At 38.3% G+C, this 18,160-nt stretch overlaps 1 long non-coding RNA gene across 2 annotated transcripts in view; it reads right to left on the bottom strand.

The window, feature by feature from the left end:
- Positions 1-10,164: 10,164 nt before the first annotated feature.
- The window catches only part of LOC129151606 (uncharacterized), a 183,810-nt gene continuing 175,814 nt past the window's right edge, over positions 10,165-18,160 (bottom strand). For both annotated transcript variants that reach the window (XR_008558246.1, XR_008558247.1), the window contains 3 exons: positions 12,248-12,297; positions 10,542-10,647; positions 10,165-10,211 (listed from right to left, as the gene is read on the bottom strand). This is a non-coding gene — a long non-coding RNA (uncharacterized LOC129151606). The remainder of the gene's footprint in view (positions 10,212-10,541; positions 10,648-12,247; positions 12,298-18,160) is intronic.

Raw genomic sequence — 18,160 nt, 5'->3', positions numbered from 1 at the left:
GATGGTGACTCAGATCAGATGAGAGCATTGAAGTGGTAACAACTGATCACTTCTAGATATATTTTAAAGACTAACTTGGGAAAGTCACCTAACATTTCAAAACACTGGTTATAAATCAGTGAAATGAGGATAAATAATACCAACCTCATTGAGTTATTTTGGTATTAAATGAGATAATACATGTAAGATGCTTAGCATAGTGCATGGCTCAGAGTAAGCAATCAGTACACTTAGAATTAGTCTTATTATTACAATCTTGGGAAATAATTCATTCATAAAATACTTACTGAACTCTTCTATGTGCCAGGGCCTAATATGGGCACAAAGGATACATATTTGAATATGATGAGGTTCATTAAGGAGCTCCCACCTTATATATGCAATGGAAACCAAACATTGCACTTCACTGAAGTACCAATGGGAGCAGGAATGCCCATCAGTGATAACAATGGGACATAAAAGCCACCACACTCAGTCAAAGAAAGACAAATACCATATTATTTCACTTATATATGGAATCTAATGAACAAAATAAACAGAATAAAATCAGACTCATAGATATAGAAAACAGATTGACAGCTGTCAGAGGAGAGGAGGCTTGGGGTGCTGGATGAAAAAGATGAAGGGATTAAGCAAAAAACAAACAATCTCATAGATATAGCCGAAACCGGTTTGGCTCAGTGGATAGAGCGTCGGCCTGTGGACTGAAGGGTCCCAGGTTCGATTCCAGTCAAGGGCATGTACCTTGGTTGCGGGCACATCCCCAGTGCAAGAGGCAGCTGATCGATGTTTCTAACTCTCTATCCCTCTCTCTTCCTCTCTGTAAAAAATCAATAAAATATATATATACTTAAAAAAAAAAAAAAAAAAAAAAAAAAAAAAACAATCTCATAGATATAAACAACAGTATGGTGATTACAAGAGGGAAAAGAAAGTGAGGAGGAGGTAGAAAAGTTAAAGGCGGGATAAATGGTGACAAAAAGATTTGATGTTAGATGGTGAACACACAATACAAGATACAGACGCTATATTACAGAAGTGCACACTTGAAACCTATATAATTTTATTAACCATTGCCATCCTCATAAGTTCAATAAAAACATTTTTTTAATGAAGAAAAGAGAAGCCATCACATTCATTTGTCAATATGGCTTTCAGGAGGACACAGCTATGATTCTCAGCACTTTACAACTCCCACAATTTTATCTTTGAGTCCCTCTGCAGAGTCAAATCATCCAATAATAGCTTTAAGTTAAGCAAAAATTGGTGGAAAACAATGTGATAACCTGATACCAGGTTTCAGGGTTGAACTTAGTTTTTTTCTATCTTAAATGAACTCAGGGCTTCTATTGTTTTTAACTAAAGGAAGACTGACCTTTAAGCAGTGCTGGTTTCTGTGGAATTAAAGGAGAATAGGAACTCTAAGAGCTGGAAACTCAAGATGGAACATTTACAATAGATAGTTGAGAAGCACATTGTTTAAATCATATCACATTCTGGCCAGTAAATATCTTGACAATGAGGACAGAGCCTTTTCAAAGTAAATTTTCAAAGATATTAATTCCAGAGGATCTTATATGAGTTGGAAGAGAAATAGGGAAATTGTATAATATAATCCTGTAAAATTAGTGGGTTGGAATAAGTGTTTCTATGGGTCAACACCTACATCTTTATTACACCTCCCATGAGCAAGTGCTGGGCCCAGAGAATACAAAGAAAAATGAGGCACTTCTAGAGGTTTCCTTCAGGCGGTGATGTCTGTCTTGGAGGACCACCCAGTGACCCAAGGATCATGCCACCAGCTATGACTCAGGCTAGATTCCTAGCCTTCAGAGAGACATGACTACTGAAAGCAAAAGCCTAAAGAAGGGGACCTCCTGACCTTTGGGTTGTATGTCTTCTAGTGCCCCTCCAGGCCCACTCTCTACTACCTACAACCCTGCTTTGTGATCACAAAGGCTGACATTCTAGGCTTCCCTACTTGTTTCCATTGCCTTCAGGCTTCTGGTGAGCTTTCACTAAGTGATGCTGCATAGCCAACAACCTCAGATTCCGACAACAAATTATCTGTTCCTATCTCATGTTACATAAGGACTGATTTTAAAATCTGCTGCCAAATATAAGGTCATAAAGATTTACCCCTATATATCCTTCTAAGATTTTAATATTTTTAGTCCTTAAGTTTAGGTTTTTGATCCTTTTTTATGTATTTTGTACATTGTGTGGTAGGGGTCCAACTTTATTCTTTTAATTGTGTATATCCATTGTCCCAGCATAATCTGTGAAAAAGATTATTCCTTCCTCCATTGAATAGTCTTAGCACCCATGTCAAAAATCATCTCATCATATATGTGAGGAATTACTTATGAGCTCTCTATTCTATTCATTGTTCTATAAGTCTGTCTTTATGCCAGTATAACATTATGATTACTGTGCTTTGTAATAAGTTTTGAAATTTGGAAGTGTGTGTCCTCCAATTTTGTTCTTTTTAAATTTTGTTCTATTTTTGCTATTCTGGGTCCTTTGCAATTATGCATACATTTTAGAATCAGTTTGTCAGTTTCTATAAAGAAGTTAGCTGGAATTATTGTAGGGATTGTGTGCATCTGTAGATCATTTTGGGGAGTTATGCCAACTTAACAATATTAAGCCCTTTAATTCATGAACATTGAATGTCTTTGAATTCATTTAGGTCTTCTTGCATTTCTTTCAACATTTTGTAGTTTTCAGTGTATAATTCTCATACCTCTTGTAATCAAATTTATTCATAAATATTTTATTTATTTACTAGAGGCCCAGTGCACGAAATTTGGGCATGGGAGGGGGTCCCTCAGCCCAGCCTGCACCCTCTCCAATCCGGGACCCCTTGGGGGATGTTCGACTGCCGGTTTAGGCCCTGCGGGATCAGGCCTAAACTGGCAGTCAGACATCCCTCCTGCAATCCAGGACCGCTGGCTTCTAACTGCTCACCTGCCTGTCTGCCTGATTGCCCCGAACCACTCCACCTGCCTGCCTGATGCCCCTAACTGCTCCCCTCCCTGCCTGATCACCCTTGACCGCTCTGCCTGCCTGCCTGATCACCCCTCACCGCCTCTGCCTGCCAGCCTGATCACCCCTAACTGTCCCCTGCCGGCCTGGTCACCCCTAACTACCCTCGCTACCGACCTGGTTGCCCCTAACTGCCCTCCTGGTCACCCCTAACTGCCTCTGCCTCAGCCCCCACCACCATGGCTTTGTCTGGAAGGATGTCCAGATGGATATCTGGAAGATGTCTGGTCTAATTAACATATTACCCTTTTATTAGTATAGATTTATTTTAGAGAGAGAGTGGAAAGGAGGAGGAGAGACACAGAAACATTGATGTGAGAGAGACACATCAATTGGTTGCCTCCCACATGGACCTGACCAGGGCCAGGGATTCAGCCTGCAACCGAGGTATGTGCCCTTGACTGTAATCAAATCCAGGACCCTTCAGCCCACAGGCCAATGCTCTATTCACTGTACCAAACCAGCTAGGGCAGTATTTTATTCCTTATGACACTATTGTAAATACAATTTTTTCTTGATTTTTTATCTTTTTATTTATTGCTGTGGTATAGAAATACAACTGATTTTTATGTGCTGATCTTGTAACCTACAACTTAGCTAAATTTATATATTAACTCTAATAGTTTTTTGTGAAGTCTTTGAAATTTTCTACATATAAGATCATGTATCTGGAAATAGAGATTTTACTTCTTTTCCAATTTAGATGTCTTTTATTTATTTTCCTTGCCTGGTTGCACTGGCTAGAACTTCCAGTACAATGTTGAATAGGAGTGGTGAAAGCAAGCATCCCTGTCTTATTCCTGATCTTAGGAATAAAGCTTTCAGTCTTTCACCATTGAGTATAATGCTAACTGTGAGTTTTTCATAAATGCCCTCTGTTTTGTTAGAAAGTTTCCTTCTACTCCTATTCTAGTGAGTATTTGTATGATTAAATGGTAATGGGTTTTGTCAAAAGTGGTTTGGTGAGTGTCTTTTTTTTTTTTCATAAATCAAAAATAATCATGTGATTTGTTTGTTTTTTCCTTCTTTCTATGAGTTTGATTTTCATATACTGAATCATTCTTGCATTCCTGGTATAAATGCCATGTAGTCATAATGTAGAATCTTAATATGTTGTTAAATGTGTTTAGCTAGCATTTTGAGAATATTGGCATCTATATCCATAAGGGATATTAATCTGAAGTTTTTCCTTCTTGTGATTTTTAAAGAATATCTTTTATTAATTTTTTACAGAGAGGAACGGAGCGGGTCAGAGAGTTAGAAACATCGATGAGAGAGAAACATTGATCAGCTGCCTCCTGCACACTCCCTCCTGGGTATGTGCCCGCAATCAAGGTACATGCCCTAGACCAGAATCGAACATGGGACCCTTGAGTCCGCAGACCAACGCTCTGTCCTCCGAGCCAAACCGGGTAGGGCTTGCGATGTTTTTATATGACATTGACAGAGTATTTCTGGCCTCATAGAGTGATTTAGAGTGTTCCCATCTCTTCTATTTTTTGGAAGAGTTTAAGAAGGATTGGTGTCAATTCTTCTTTGAATGATTAGTGAATTTCACCAGTGAAGCCATTTTATCTTGGATTTTTATTTGTTATAGGTATGTTCAGATTTTCTATTTCTCCCTCAGGCAATTTTAGTAATTTCTGTGTTTATAGGAATTTGTCCATTTCATCTAGGTTATTTAATTTTTTCCCTCCTATTTGTAGTTTATTGACAGTTCTTTCTCCTTCCCTTCTTCATCCCTTCCTTTCTTCCTCTAATTTTTTTATTGAATTTGTTGGGGTGACATTGGTAATAAAATTATGTAGGTTTCAAGTATACAATTTTATGATACATCATCTGTGTCTTATACTGTGTGTTCATTAATATATTATTGTTCATGGTATTCTCTTGTAATCTTTTCTACTTCTATAACGTCTACAGCAATATACCCACTTTCAGTTTGGGTTTTAATAATTTGAGTGTTCTCTCTTTTTTTTTTCCTTGGCCAGTCAAGCTACAGTTTTATCACGTTTGTTGATTTTTACAAATAACCAACTTTTGGTTCCAATGATTCTCTATCTTGTTTTCTTCTCTATTTTATGGATCTCAGTTCTTATCTTCATTATTTCCTTTCTTCTACTAGTTTTAGATTGAGGTTGCTCATCTTTTTCTAGTTTCTTAAGGTTTAAAGTTAAATTATTGGTTTGGGGTCTTCTTTTCTTGCATAGGCATTTACAAAATGTATTCCATAATTTTTGTCTTGTTACACTTTTATTTTCATTCATTTCAAATTATTTTCTAATTTCACTTATAATTTCTTTTTTTAATATTAGTTGTGTTAATTTCCTCATATTTGTAAATTTTTCCATTTTCCTTCTGTTAATTAATTCCTAGTTTTATTCCATCATGCTTAGAGAAGAAACTTGGGATAATTTTAATCTTTTTAAATTAATTAAGATTTATTTTGTGGCCTAACATTCTCCTGGAGAATGTTCCATGTACACTTTAGAAAAAAGTATGTATTCTGCTGTTGTTGGGTGAAGTGCTCTAAAGATGTCTGTTAACTCTAGTTGCTCTATGGTGTTATTTAAGCTCTATATTTCTTTCTCAAACTGTCTTGTTGTTTTACTCATTATTGAAAGTGGGTGCTGAAATCTTTAACTATTACTGTTGAATTGTCTGCTTTTCCCTTTAATTCTGTCAGTTTTTGCTTCACATACTTTTGGGCTCTGTTATTTGGTGTATTTGTTTATAATTGTTAATTTTCTCGACGAATTGACCCTTTAATCAATATATAATACTAGTGGCCTGGTGCATGAAATTCGTGCATGGGTTGGGGGTTCCCTCAGCCCAGCCTGCACCCTCTCTAATCAGGGACCCCTTGGGGGATGTCCGACTGCTGGTTTAGGGGATCAGGCCTAAACCAGCAGTTGGACATCCCTGTTGCAATCTGGGACTGCTGGCTCCTAACTGCTCACCTGCCTGCCGGCCTAATCTCCCTAACTGCTCTCCCCTGCTGGCCTGATCCCCCTAACCGCTCTCCCCTGCTGGCCTGATCACCCCTAACCACCCCTGCCTCGGCCCCGCCACCATGGCTTTGTCCAAAAGGACATCCAAAAAGTCGTCTGGAAGTTGTTTGGTCTAATTAGCATATTACACTTTTATTAGTATAGATTCTTACTCTCTTGTTACAATTTTTGCCTTAAAGTCTATCTGTCTGATTTTAGCACAGCCACACCAAATCTCTTTTGGTTACTATTTGCATGGAATACTTTTTATCATCCTTTCACTTTCAACTTATTTGTGTCTTTGGATCTAAAGAAAGTTGTTTTTATTTTTTAAATTATTTTTATTTTTTTAAAATTCTCACCAAAGGATATTTTTTCCATTGATTTTCATAGAGAATGGAAAGGAAGGGAGAGGTGGGAAGGAGGAGGGAGTGAAAGAGAAAAATATACATATGAGAGGGACACATCAATTGGTTGCCTTCCACATTCACCCTGATCAGGGCCGGGAATCAAATCTGCATCCCAGATATGTTCCCTTGACTGGAATGGAACCTGCGACCCTTCAGTGCACAGGCCAACACTCTAACCACTGGACAACACCAGCCAGGGCATATTCAGAACTTTTTCATCATGCCAAACAAAAGCTTCATACCCATTAAATAATGATTTCCTTAAACAACTACAGACAAAATTAGAAAAAAAAAAAATTACTGTCCAACCCTGGTTGGTGTGGTTCAGTTGGTTGGAGCATTGTCCCATACACTGAAAGGTCATGGGTTCAATTCTGGGTTGGGGCACATACCTAGGTTTCAGGTTCAATCCCTGGTTTGGGCGAGTTTGGGAGACAACCAATGTTTCATTCTCACAACAATGTTTCTCTCTCCCTCTCCCTCTTTCTTCCTCTCTCTCTAAAAATCAATAAAGGCATGTTCTTGGGTGAGCATTAAAAAAAAAAATTACTGTCCCAATTTCTGCAGAGTGGTTCTGTATTGGGCATGCCTTTAAAGCTTAGCTACATATTTTTTAACTATACAATAGCCTTAACTTCATGTTAGTATGGAGCCTGAGGGTCAGCCAGAGGTGAAAGTGTAAGGTACTCTCAGGCCTGCTCTGAACATGTGTCCAGCCTTAGGTATGAGTATAGTTTTTGGATTCCCCCAGTATACATGGGAACAAAAGTCCTTACTCTCCCACGTATCTCCTTTCTCAACTTCTTCCTTCCTAGGATTAAAAAAAAATTTTTTTTTTTTTGGTTGTTGCTTATTCTGATTGTTTTATCTCTTGCCCCAGACTACTGCAGCAAATACTTTTGCCTCTAAATGCTTTCGGCAAACACTGCCTGGGAAGCCACTCCAGCCCTGGGAACACTTCCAATCAGATAAAACAAAGGCAAGCCTTTGCTCCAGTCCTTTCAGGTACCCCCAGACAGTTAAAAAACACACAACCACAGTTTTCTGAGTATAACGTTCATCTTGCTCCCTCTGGCACTAGCACCTGCATCAGGTGTGTAGGCTGCCATCTGCATGGCTGCAATTAATTTAGAAGATAAGGAATGGCAAGTTGGCAATTTAAAATAGCACAGCACTATCCCACTGCAATGCATCAGCTTCTTTCTTTACTAAGCTTTCTGTGGTTGTAAGTCTTCTCTAGAATGCAGGGTTATGAGACATTTATTCCAACAGTTTTACCAGTTTATTAGTTGCCTTTGTGGAGGGATTCCCTACTCTGATATACTCAGTGACATAAATTGAAATAGTTTTACAACTCACTTTATGAACAAGAATATGTTTAATTTTATGAATGTTCTTTGTGTGCTTAAAGAGTATGTAAACTCCACTCTTAGATGAAGTATAATTTATATACCCATATGATGCAATTTATTGATGGTATCATCCAAAATTTCTATATTCTTACTAATGTTTTCTCTGCTTAACAATAATTAACATATATGTATATTGCTTTTCATTAGAATAATAGATATGTGTATTTCCCCCTGTAATTCTGTTCATTTTTGTTTTATACACTTTGGACTGTGTTAATACGGTGTTTGTTAATTTAGATATATTCCTTCCCAGTGAATTGAATGTTTTGTCATTATTCAGTAAACTTCTTTATCTTTAATGTTCCTTAATCTTAAAACATAACATGAATGGAGCAATATCAGCTTTCTAATGATTAGGATTTTCCAACATATATTTTTTTGTCTTTTAACTTATAGATTTGTATGTCTCTTAAAAACAGGATATAGATGGGCCTTTTCTTTGCCAGTCTAATATAAGTTCTTAGATCAGAGCATTTAATTCGTGTAATGAAATTAAAGATATATTGGGTTAAATCAATCATATTTTGTATTTCTCTTGTTTTGCCTTTCCTATGTTTTATTCTCTCTCATTCCTTGATTTCTATTTTATAGATTTTTTTTCCTCATTGTATTTTTTCCTTTCAATAGCCTGGAAATTAGCTATGTGCACAATCTTTATTATTTTGAAAAAATTCTTCTAGAAAATGTAATAGGCATGCTTAATGCATCAGAGCCTAAAATTCAGTAATATTTTTATTGCCTTCCTGACCAACACACAATCTTTGGGAACGCTCATTCTTATCATCACCTCTCCAGATGTACGGGCTACTTTCATCATGTATTTAGTTTTAGCTTGTTTTTCTTAATATTACAAAATATTATTAGCATTATTTAAAGTTATAGCATTACCTTCATATTTATCATACTCTTTGCTCTTCAATTCCACCTTGAATCTCAGACTTACCACCTAAGGTCATATTTCTCTGTTTGAAATGTGTCCTTTATAATTTCATGTTTTAAAGCCTGTTGGTAGCAAACTCTGTGTTAGCTTTTTTTCTTTCTGAACAAAATAACATCACCAGATGTATCCGTGGGTCAGCAAACTTTCAAATATCACCTGTATACCTTTAATCTACTCTGAAAGGAGGCAGTTGGTAGGGCAGATTTAGTATTTGAGAAGGAACCAGTAGTAGAGAAAGAACTATATAAAAATCATAAAACATGACTAAAGTGACCATATCTCAGTGTTCATCCACTTTGGGGGGGGGACCTAATTATTGATAACATTCTTCATTACAAAAGTTTTATGGTTGGATAATAAATTCCATGATCACTTAAATCAAGCCCAAATGGCATGTTGTCCTGGCTTCTGGAGCCATGCTTTCATTTGTATTTAACTCAAATTGCTAAGGACTTTCACTTCTGATGAAATAGAGAAGTTTGTAACAGTCCAATGTTTTAACTTGAGAAGAAGCAGAATGAGCAGATAAAATACCAAAAGAAAAAAGAATTACAGGCAGGAGAAATCTGCTGAAACACTGAGGGCAAGAAACCAAGATTCCAAGGGAAGAGGAACTGGCAGTGACAGCTGCTTCTTCTCCAGAGGCATTTGCTAATTCTGTGTGTGTGCAGCACGAGGCAGGGGATCTAAATTTTGTCTAGGAAGAAGCCTGGTTGTTGTATGGGGCTGGATAGACAAAACTGGAGGCTTAATGGGCCAAGCATTCAGTGGAAAGGGAGAGCTGGAGATTGAGCCTAGCATACAAAGAGTTTTCTCCTTAAAACATTTGACAAATTATACAGCTGCATGAGGCAGATTCAAATAATAAAATCATAAAGCCTCTTAAAAGCAGGGTTAAAGTTTGTTTTCCAGTGTTACTCTACTGAGGAGACAGTGATTATAGTGCATGACTATCAGGGGAAGATTTCATAGTTTTTAAAACTGATTAATCCAAAAGATGAAAAAAAAGGAAGAAAATGAGGTATAAACAAGGGGGACAAAATAGAAAAGGGAGGAGCAAGATAGTAGAAATAAATCCAAATAGCTCCATAATTACAATAAATGTAAATAGGCTTTTCCAGTTCAAGGATACATGGTACTCAAACTGTGTTTTTTAAAAAACAACAACCATATACTGATTATAAGAGACACTTCTTAAGTAAATAAAGAGGGATATATATAAAAGGCTAAGCAACCAGCCAACTGGCCAGTAGGTATGATGCGCACTGACTTCCAGGGGGCAGAAGCTCAATGCAGGAGCTGCTGAGTGACCACAACTTTGCAGAGTGTCCTCTTGCAGTCTGGGACCCCTCAGGGGATGTCGGAGATCTGGTTTCAGCTGATCCCCACAGGCCAGGCTGAGGGACCCCACCTGCAAGAGGGACCCCACTCACTTCGCAGACGCTCTTTGAGCCCCAGCACGCCCCAGGTGCAGCCAGCCAGGGAGGGACCACAAGAGGTTGGCTCCAGGTTGTGTCCAGCCCATCTCACCCAGTCCCACCCACCGGCCACCTTCTAATTAATTTGCTTCCATTGTGCATGAATCTGTGCACCAGGCCTCTAGTATTTTATAATAATGTAGAGTTCAGCATACATGAAAAAGTCACACTATCCCTTGTAACCTCAGTATTTGTAAGAATTCCCAAAATAGAGTATGCTGACATTCCCTTGGTTATACTTAGAACCTCTCCCTCCCACTTACCTCACACAGTTCAATTTCCTATTAGCACTGGTCATCTTGACTTCCTGTTTGCCTTCTGTCTTCACTGCTTTATCCCAAGAGTGGACACAGCCCTCTTCCTTCATTCCTGACAAACACAACACTATGGCTGTAGCAGATAATTGCTCAGAAGGAATTTACTACACAGAACATTAAATTCCTTTAAAATAGGTAAGACTTCTGTGTTCCTCATTTCCTTGGTTGTTTTTGCCAAAGGAAGTCTATCACAGTAATAAGTTTCCAAATTCCTGACCAGCTACCTATTGCTATTTCATCTCCACTTTCCCCTGGATTTATGAATCTTGAAGTTCTATTTTTTTCAGTATGCCAAGAGTAAAACTAAAATATTCCTGTTATTTAATTTTACAGAACATTTTTTCTGCCCCTTTGTTTCAAGTTCACCCTTCTAAACTTGTGGGTAGGATGGTTGTGGGGCTTGCTAAGCCTGCACGTATTTAACAAACAGCCCCAGCACAATGTCCTTCTAAGTACAACAGCAGTCTTTCTTCTGATGTGTGATCTTAGAATGCAGAAACAAAATTTTAAAAAGTATCTCTCAACCCTTTGTTTCCTGCTGTTGTTATATTACAGATGCCAAAAGAGAGGGAGAGGGGACATGTAACAGCAAAATTTCTCATGAGGTAAGAAGAGCTTGGATCTATAGTTCAGTATTTGCTTTTGCAAGAAGAAGCAGTATATTCTATGAGATTTTGGGGATAAATGGAAATGGGGAGCAGAGAGACAGGTCAGGCATGTTAAGATGCATGGAGTATCTAAGAACTTCTATTTGCAGATGAGCAGCATATTACTGATATGCAAGTGAGTGTGACTATGCATCAAGGAGTTTAGAAGAATAAGCTGATCACTTAGTGAAGGTTGCATGTGAAGAAGCCAATTGCCGAAAGTGCAAATATAAATGGCCAAGAGTTTCAAAATAACAGCACTGAAGGTGAAGTTGTGAAGTTGAACTCTGAAGGGAGCCAAGTTGAATTTTGTAGGGGGCAGAGGAAGATTGTGAGCTGGACATGGGATGAGGGTTGCATGTGAAATGATTCTGATGTGAGTTGTAAGTAAAAAAAACACACACACACAACCAAACAAAACAAAAATGCAGAACATAAAATCTGTAATTGCTGTATTAATTTTAAGATGAATATGGGGAGAAAGCAGTGAATCTTAGATGTTGACAGGATTGATCCTTCTATTGGCTTTTTACATGTAATTCAAGACCTAAAATCTCATCCACTCAGATTTCCCCTCTGCGGCAATTTGGTTCTCTACCAAGTGTTGGGTAATAAATAGAGTCTGCAAGTTCTCTGAACACAGAGCTGCAGCTTTTCAGGGAGAATTCAAAACAAGATCACAAGGTAAGAATGAAACCCCTATTTTGATAGATTTTTGTCACATTTTGCAAACTAAGATCTTGGAAACCATGAAGAACTGTTTTATATTTATATAGAATAAATAAGGCTAACTTGCTATTATTATTGCAAATAGCAGTATAAATTGATTATGACAGTTGCTACCAACTTATAATACTGCTTTGATTTCCTTTGGGTGATTTGGAAAATCAACTAATTGCTAAAATAGATTGTAATAGACTTTATAGTAAATGTTCCCTTCCCTCACCACAAAATTTCACAAAGGAAGTTAGTGATTCTCCTAATGCTTATCCAAGACAAACTTACAATTGTTTAGGTGCCATCTCCTCAAAATCATCTGTTAAAAAACAAACCATCTGTGAAAAAAAGAAAAAAGAAAAGGAATTGACATCCGAACAGGATAAATTCAAAAGCTCGTTAGTTTTGCATCTTTCCTTCACTTAAATTTTCCTTTAAAGTTTGTTTTACTTTCTTTATTTCTTTCTGTCCATTTCATGGCATTTTTTTTCTCCTTGTCTATTTTTCTGCCTTATCTTTCCATGCATGAATATATGCCTCCAGACTATTTTAATAATGAAGGTAAAGCAAGTCAGAAGCAGTCACTAAAGGAAACTGTTGTTAATTACTGAACATGCACTAAATGTAAGATATGTTTCCCACATTACCCCATTTGCTCCTTACAGTACCTCTGTGACAGAAATATTGTCTTTTCCATTTATTAAATGTCTATTCAAAGTTTCCATCATTATCAAACATAAAATATATAGTGAGATGACATTAAAACCTGACACCTATTTTCTTTAGGGCTACATTCATAGCCATGTGAAAGAAAGAATGCCCTGCCAGCCACCATTCTTGTATATAACTTTCTTTTGCCATTCCATTGGTATTGCCTGAACCAAGAGGAGTCCACCCACAAAACTGGCTAGGTGCTTCACTTTTAATCAGCACACTAGTCTACATCTAACTCCCCTTCACTTTATAAATTGTATGATTGTCCCATTTTTCCTAGTGCATCTGAGACATTTTGTACAAATGTTTTGCTCATTATGACTCTTGGATTTCCTAGCCAAAGATTCAAATTTATTTTTTTATCCTCACGCAAGGACATGCTGAGAGAGAGAGAGAGAGAGAGAGAGAGAGAGAGAGAGAGAGAGAGAGAGAGAGACGTGATTGGTTGCCGTCCCCACGTGCCCTGACCAGGGAATAAACCTGCAACCCAGGTATGTACCTTGACCGGAAAGTGAACCTGCAACCTTTCAGTGCACCAGATGATGCTCAACCAACTGAGCCACTCTGGCCAGGCTAAATATTTTCTAAATATTTGACAGAACTTCATTGTTGTTCATGTCTGCTGGGTTCAGCTCTAAACTATTCAAACATCTTAGCCTGTTGGCTCTATCAATGGCAGTTATTTAAGAAATGCGATTTAAGCAGTTCTATTTTCTTTATAAAGAGGAGATTATATGCCATTTCCCATCTATATATGAATGCCCAAACCTGTAAATAGTGGGGCTTTTTTTTTTTTATTTGAGAGAGAGAGAGACAGGAAGAGAGAGTGAGAGAGAGATTTATTTTTCCACTTATTTATGCATTCATTGGTTGATTCTTGTATGTGCCCTGACCACTGAAAATAAGTTTTATAAGAATTTATTTGAGCCAAAATGACAACAATGCCAGGAAGCAAGATCTCAAATACTCCAAAGAATGAGTTTTGCAATTTCCTTTATAACTGTGGAATGAAGGAAGGAACATAAGGAAGATTACATGAAGGTGGAAGAAAGCAGGTGGAGATTGAATTACAGGATAGTTAACAAGATTATGTGCTCTCCTGAGAGTAGTTACACCTTGAGAGGGGTATTACTTCTGGCATTTCAAAGGTGTGTTAACCTAGATGCACAAGAACAATGGACAGGACTATTTAAAAACCTTTCACTAAAGACATTATAGGCCTGAGATGAGACTATCCACCATGACCTGCTCAGTGAGGAATTTATAATCACATCACCCTGTGAAGTTACTTTTGGTTCCATTTATTATAGTTCTCCTTTTTTTTTTTTTTTTTTGGTCCACACCCCTTTGTTCTTTCATTTGGGGGCTTATTACATCCAAACATGAATTTTTCTCTAACTTGAATTTATTAGTTCTAAAGTTTTCCCTCCTGAGGTTTTATTTTTTTCCATTATCATGTATACATTTTTATGTATTACTTGTCCACATTCTTTAACACTCCTTTTTAAACAATACTTCATCAGTAGTCAACATGATTGGTTCATAGCAGTAAATTAGTGGTAATAGTAGTATTAAGTTTCCTTGAATAAGATTTCTTTCTAATCTTTTTAAAAGTTTCAGTCACAGACATAGATGCCAACATTCATTCTAATATAATTTGGTGACTATCTTTAGCTTCCTCTTTTTTTTTCTTTTTTATTTCAGAGTGGAAAGGAGAGGGAGAGAGAGATAGAAACATCAATGATGAGAGAGAATCATCGATTGATTGGCTGCCTCCAGCATGTCCCACACTGGGGATTGAGCTCACAATCCAGGCATATGCCCTGCCTGGGAATCAAACTGTGACCTCCTGGTTCATAGGTCAACAACACTCAACCACTGAGCCACGCTGGCTGGGCTTCAGCTTCCTCTTTTTAAAAAATGTATTATCTATCCCAGTGGTCAGCAAACTCATTAGTCAACCGAGCCAAATATCAATAGTACAACAATTGAAATTTCTTTTGAGAGCCAAATTTTTTAAACTTAAACTTCTTCTAATGTAAGGTAACCAGATTTTAACATTGGTAAAGCGGGACACCATTGACCGGGTTGGGGGGGTTGTGTCTTTTTAATATATTTTATTGATTTTTTTACAGAGAGGAAGAGAGAGGAATAGAGAGTTAGAAACATCGATGAGAGAGAAACATCGATCAGCTGCCTCTTGCACACCCCCTACTGGGGATGTGCCCGCAACCAAGGTACATGCCCTTGACCGGAATCGAACCTGGGACCCTTGAGTCCGCAGGCCTATGTTCTCTCCACTGAGCCAAACCAGTTTCGGCCCCGGGGGGGGGGGGCGGGGGTTCTTGATTAAAAATTTGGTCTATATTGTAATCGCTTTTGGTTTTTTTAATAAAAGGAAATTCACTTCTTAGATCATCGTTGAATTTGCATCCTCTTTTCTTACTTATTATGTGAAAAATCTAAAAAAAATAATTTAAAATTATATTATAAATTATTATATACATATTGCTTAAAAACACAGTAAGTAGGTACATAATTACATGAACATATTTTATTGTTAGTTTATAAATTAATTTGATTGTTATAAAGTAACTATATTTTAAAAATTATTTTAATCCTATATTTCTTTCTAAATAATAACAATACTAACTTGTACTATTTTTCCTCTGAATTTGCCGTAATGTAAGTCGTGTCACTTTCAAGTCCAGCACTAGACTTTTTGCCGCCACTATAAAATATAAATAATATGAGTACTGTCTGCTAAATTCAAGAAAATTTATGTATTTATGAAATAAATAAATAAATTACTTACCTAAATTATCTGAATAGCTGATTTGTAATGACATCACTTGTTTAACTATCTTACTAGCACACAGTATGATGTATATTGTCTGAGAGACAGTTACAAAATGTTTTCGTTGTTGCCAATCCCCAAAAATGCCATTGTTCATTATGTCCAAACAATGGTGGTCGAATTCTAACAACTGATCAACAATGCGAACTTTGATAAGCAGTTCTCAACAATTATTTATTATTATTAAAGTTTAACATTATAAAATTAACAAAAATAATATAACACTCATATCCTGGCTAAATAGCCACATGGCCGCCGAAAACCATATATTCCCTTCCCGTTCTCCTGCTCTTTCCAAAAATCGGGACTTTTTTAAAACGCCACGGGACGCGGGACAAATTGTTAAAAATTGGGACTGTCCCACCAAAAGCGAGATGTCTGGTCACTTTATTCTAATGCCACTTCTTCAAAATAGACTCGCCCAGGCCGTGGTATTTTGTGGAAGAGCCACACTCAAGGGGCCAAAGAGCCGCATGTGGCTCGCGAGCCACAGTTTGCCGACCATGGATCTATCCTATCTAATAAAGAGGGAATATGCTAATTGACCATCACTCTGTCACAAAGATGGCTGCACCCACAGCTGAGGCCAAGTTCCCATAAGGAGCCTTAACGAGCAATCAGCAGGGACCTAAGGCTATGCCCTCTCCTGCCCCTGTGGGGCTTGACAGGGGACCTCAGGCTGCTCCCCTCGCCCCAGTGCCTGGCCAGGGGAACTGAGGCCATGCCCCCTGCCCAGTGGGGCTTGATGGGGGACCTCAAGGTGCACTTCCCATCCTGGTGCTGTGCTAGGAGACCTCAGGCTGCGCCCCTGCCCAGTGAGGCTTGACAGGGGACCTGAGGCTGAGCTCCCCTCCCGGTGCTGGGCCGGGGGACCTGAGGCTGTGCCCCCCCACCTGGTGGGGCTTGAGAGGGGACCTCAGGCCATGTCTCCCACCTGGCAGGGCTTGACAGGGGATCTCAGGCCATGTCTCCCACCTGGCAGGGCTTGATGGAGGACCTCAAGGCACGCCCTCCGCCCCAGTCTGGGCTGGGGGACCTCAGGCCATGCCCCCCATCCTGGCACCAGGCCAGGGGACCTGAGGCTATGCCCCCTGCCTGGCAGGGCTTGACAAGGGTGGGACTGGCCGGGTCTGGATCTCACGCAATTTTGAGGTGCATGTGGGTGGGTGGAGACTTGACTCTGGGTCCCGTGGTGTGCCCCAGACTCTGACAGGAGGAAGGTTTTCATATACATTTTACTAATTTTCTTTCATCTCTGACACTTCTATTATAAAGGGCAAATAGCAATATTAAATGATTTCCTCTGATTAATCCCCTTTTAATGTGCATGAATTTCATGCACTGGATCACTAGTATAGATATAAAAGCCTAATATGCAAATTGCCCCCCTGGGAGTTCAACTGGGAGACCAGGAGTTCCACTATGACATGCGCTGACCACCAGTGGATGGCGTGGAATAAAGGGAGGCCTTAGCCAGCAGCTAGAAGGCCCTGATTGGCTCTGATCACCGGACAGGCCTAGGGACCCTACTCGTGCATGAATTTCATGCACTGGGCCTCTAGTGACTTGTATAAGATCCATATTACCTGAATGTATATGTAGCATTATTTTATCAAAAAGGGTGAATATTTTTCATTCCCTGACTTACTCAAGAGCTAAATGGTTTGTTAAACCATATTGTAATTGTCACTATGTGGCGGTTAGAATAAAGTAGATGTCATTAACTCAAAGGAGCATAAGCTGTTTCACTAAGAAATTTTGGAGGGTTCCATGCCTAAGACATGGTGTGTAATGCTTACATCTGGCTATCCAATTATTATTAATCTTTATTATGTCATGTGGAAAGATTTCTCCTCGGTACTATGAAGTCTATGAAATTAGACTCAGCATTAGAAACATTAAAGTCATTTGCATTGTGAGTGCCAGTGTGTGTAGGGGGGAGATATTGTTTATAAATCCTTATATCTTTTAATTCATTATAGTATAAAAATTAGATAGAAGCCCATTTTTTAAGTACCATCCAATTGTTTTTTTCCTGATTGTTTGTGGCAAATGCTCCTAAAAGAATATCTGGGTTTAGACTCAAAGACTCTTCCTATTATCTAGGCAGAATCATTCAGTGACTACTATAACCTCTAGGGTTGTGGTTCATTGTTAGTTCCAGATAACTTTTATGCCTATAATATGTACATCTTCTTGGCAAAGGAAGAGACATCAGTTACATTCTTTTGCTCTGGATTGTTGGGTATAATCAGGGGTGGAAATGAGTAAGTCTTATCTTGGAGAAAAATAAGACATAAAAGACTGTGTTTAGCATAATTTTTCCATTTTAGTAGTTTTTTACCTCAAATCCAGCTACCAGCTTCTATGCCTATAATATGTAAGACCTCTTCTTGGCAAAGGAAGAGACATCAGTTACATTCTTTTGCTCTGGATTGTTGGATATAATCAGGAGGGGAAATGAGTAAGTCTTATCTTGGAGAAAAATAAGACATAGAGGAAAATGAGTAAGTCTTATCTTGGAGAAAAATAAGACATAGAAGACTGTGTTTAGCACAATTTTTCCATTTTAGTAGTTTTTACCTCAAACCCAGCTACCAGCTTACCAAGGCTGAATCCCATGTAAAAAT

The sequence above is a fragment of the Eptesicus fuscus genome, chromosome 15 (assembly GCF_027574615.1).
Source record: "Eptesicus fuscus isolate TK198812 chromosome 15, DD_ASM_mEF_20220401, whole genome shotgun sequence".
NCBI lineage: Eukaryota > Metazoa > Chordata > Mammalia > Chiroptera > Vespertilionidae > Eptesicus > Eptesicus fuscus.
This window is presented reverse-complemented; position numbering and strand designations above follow the sequence as displayed.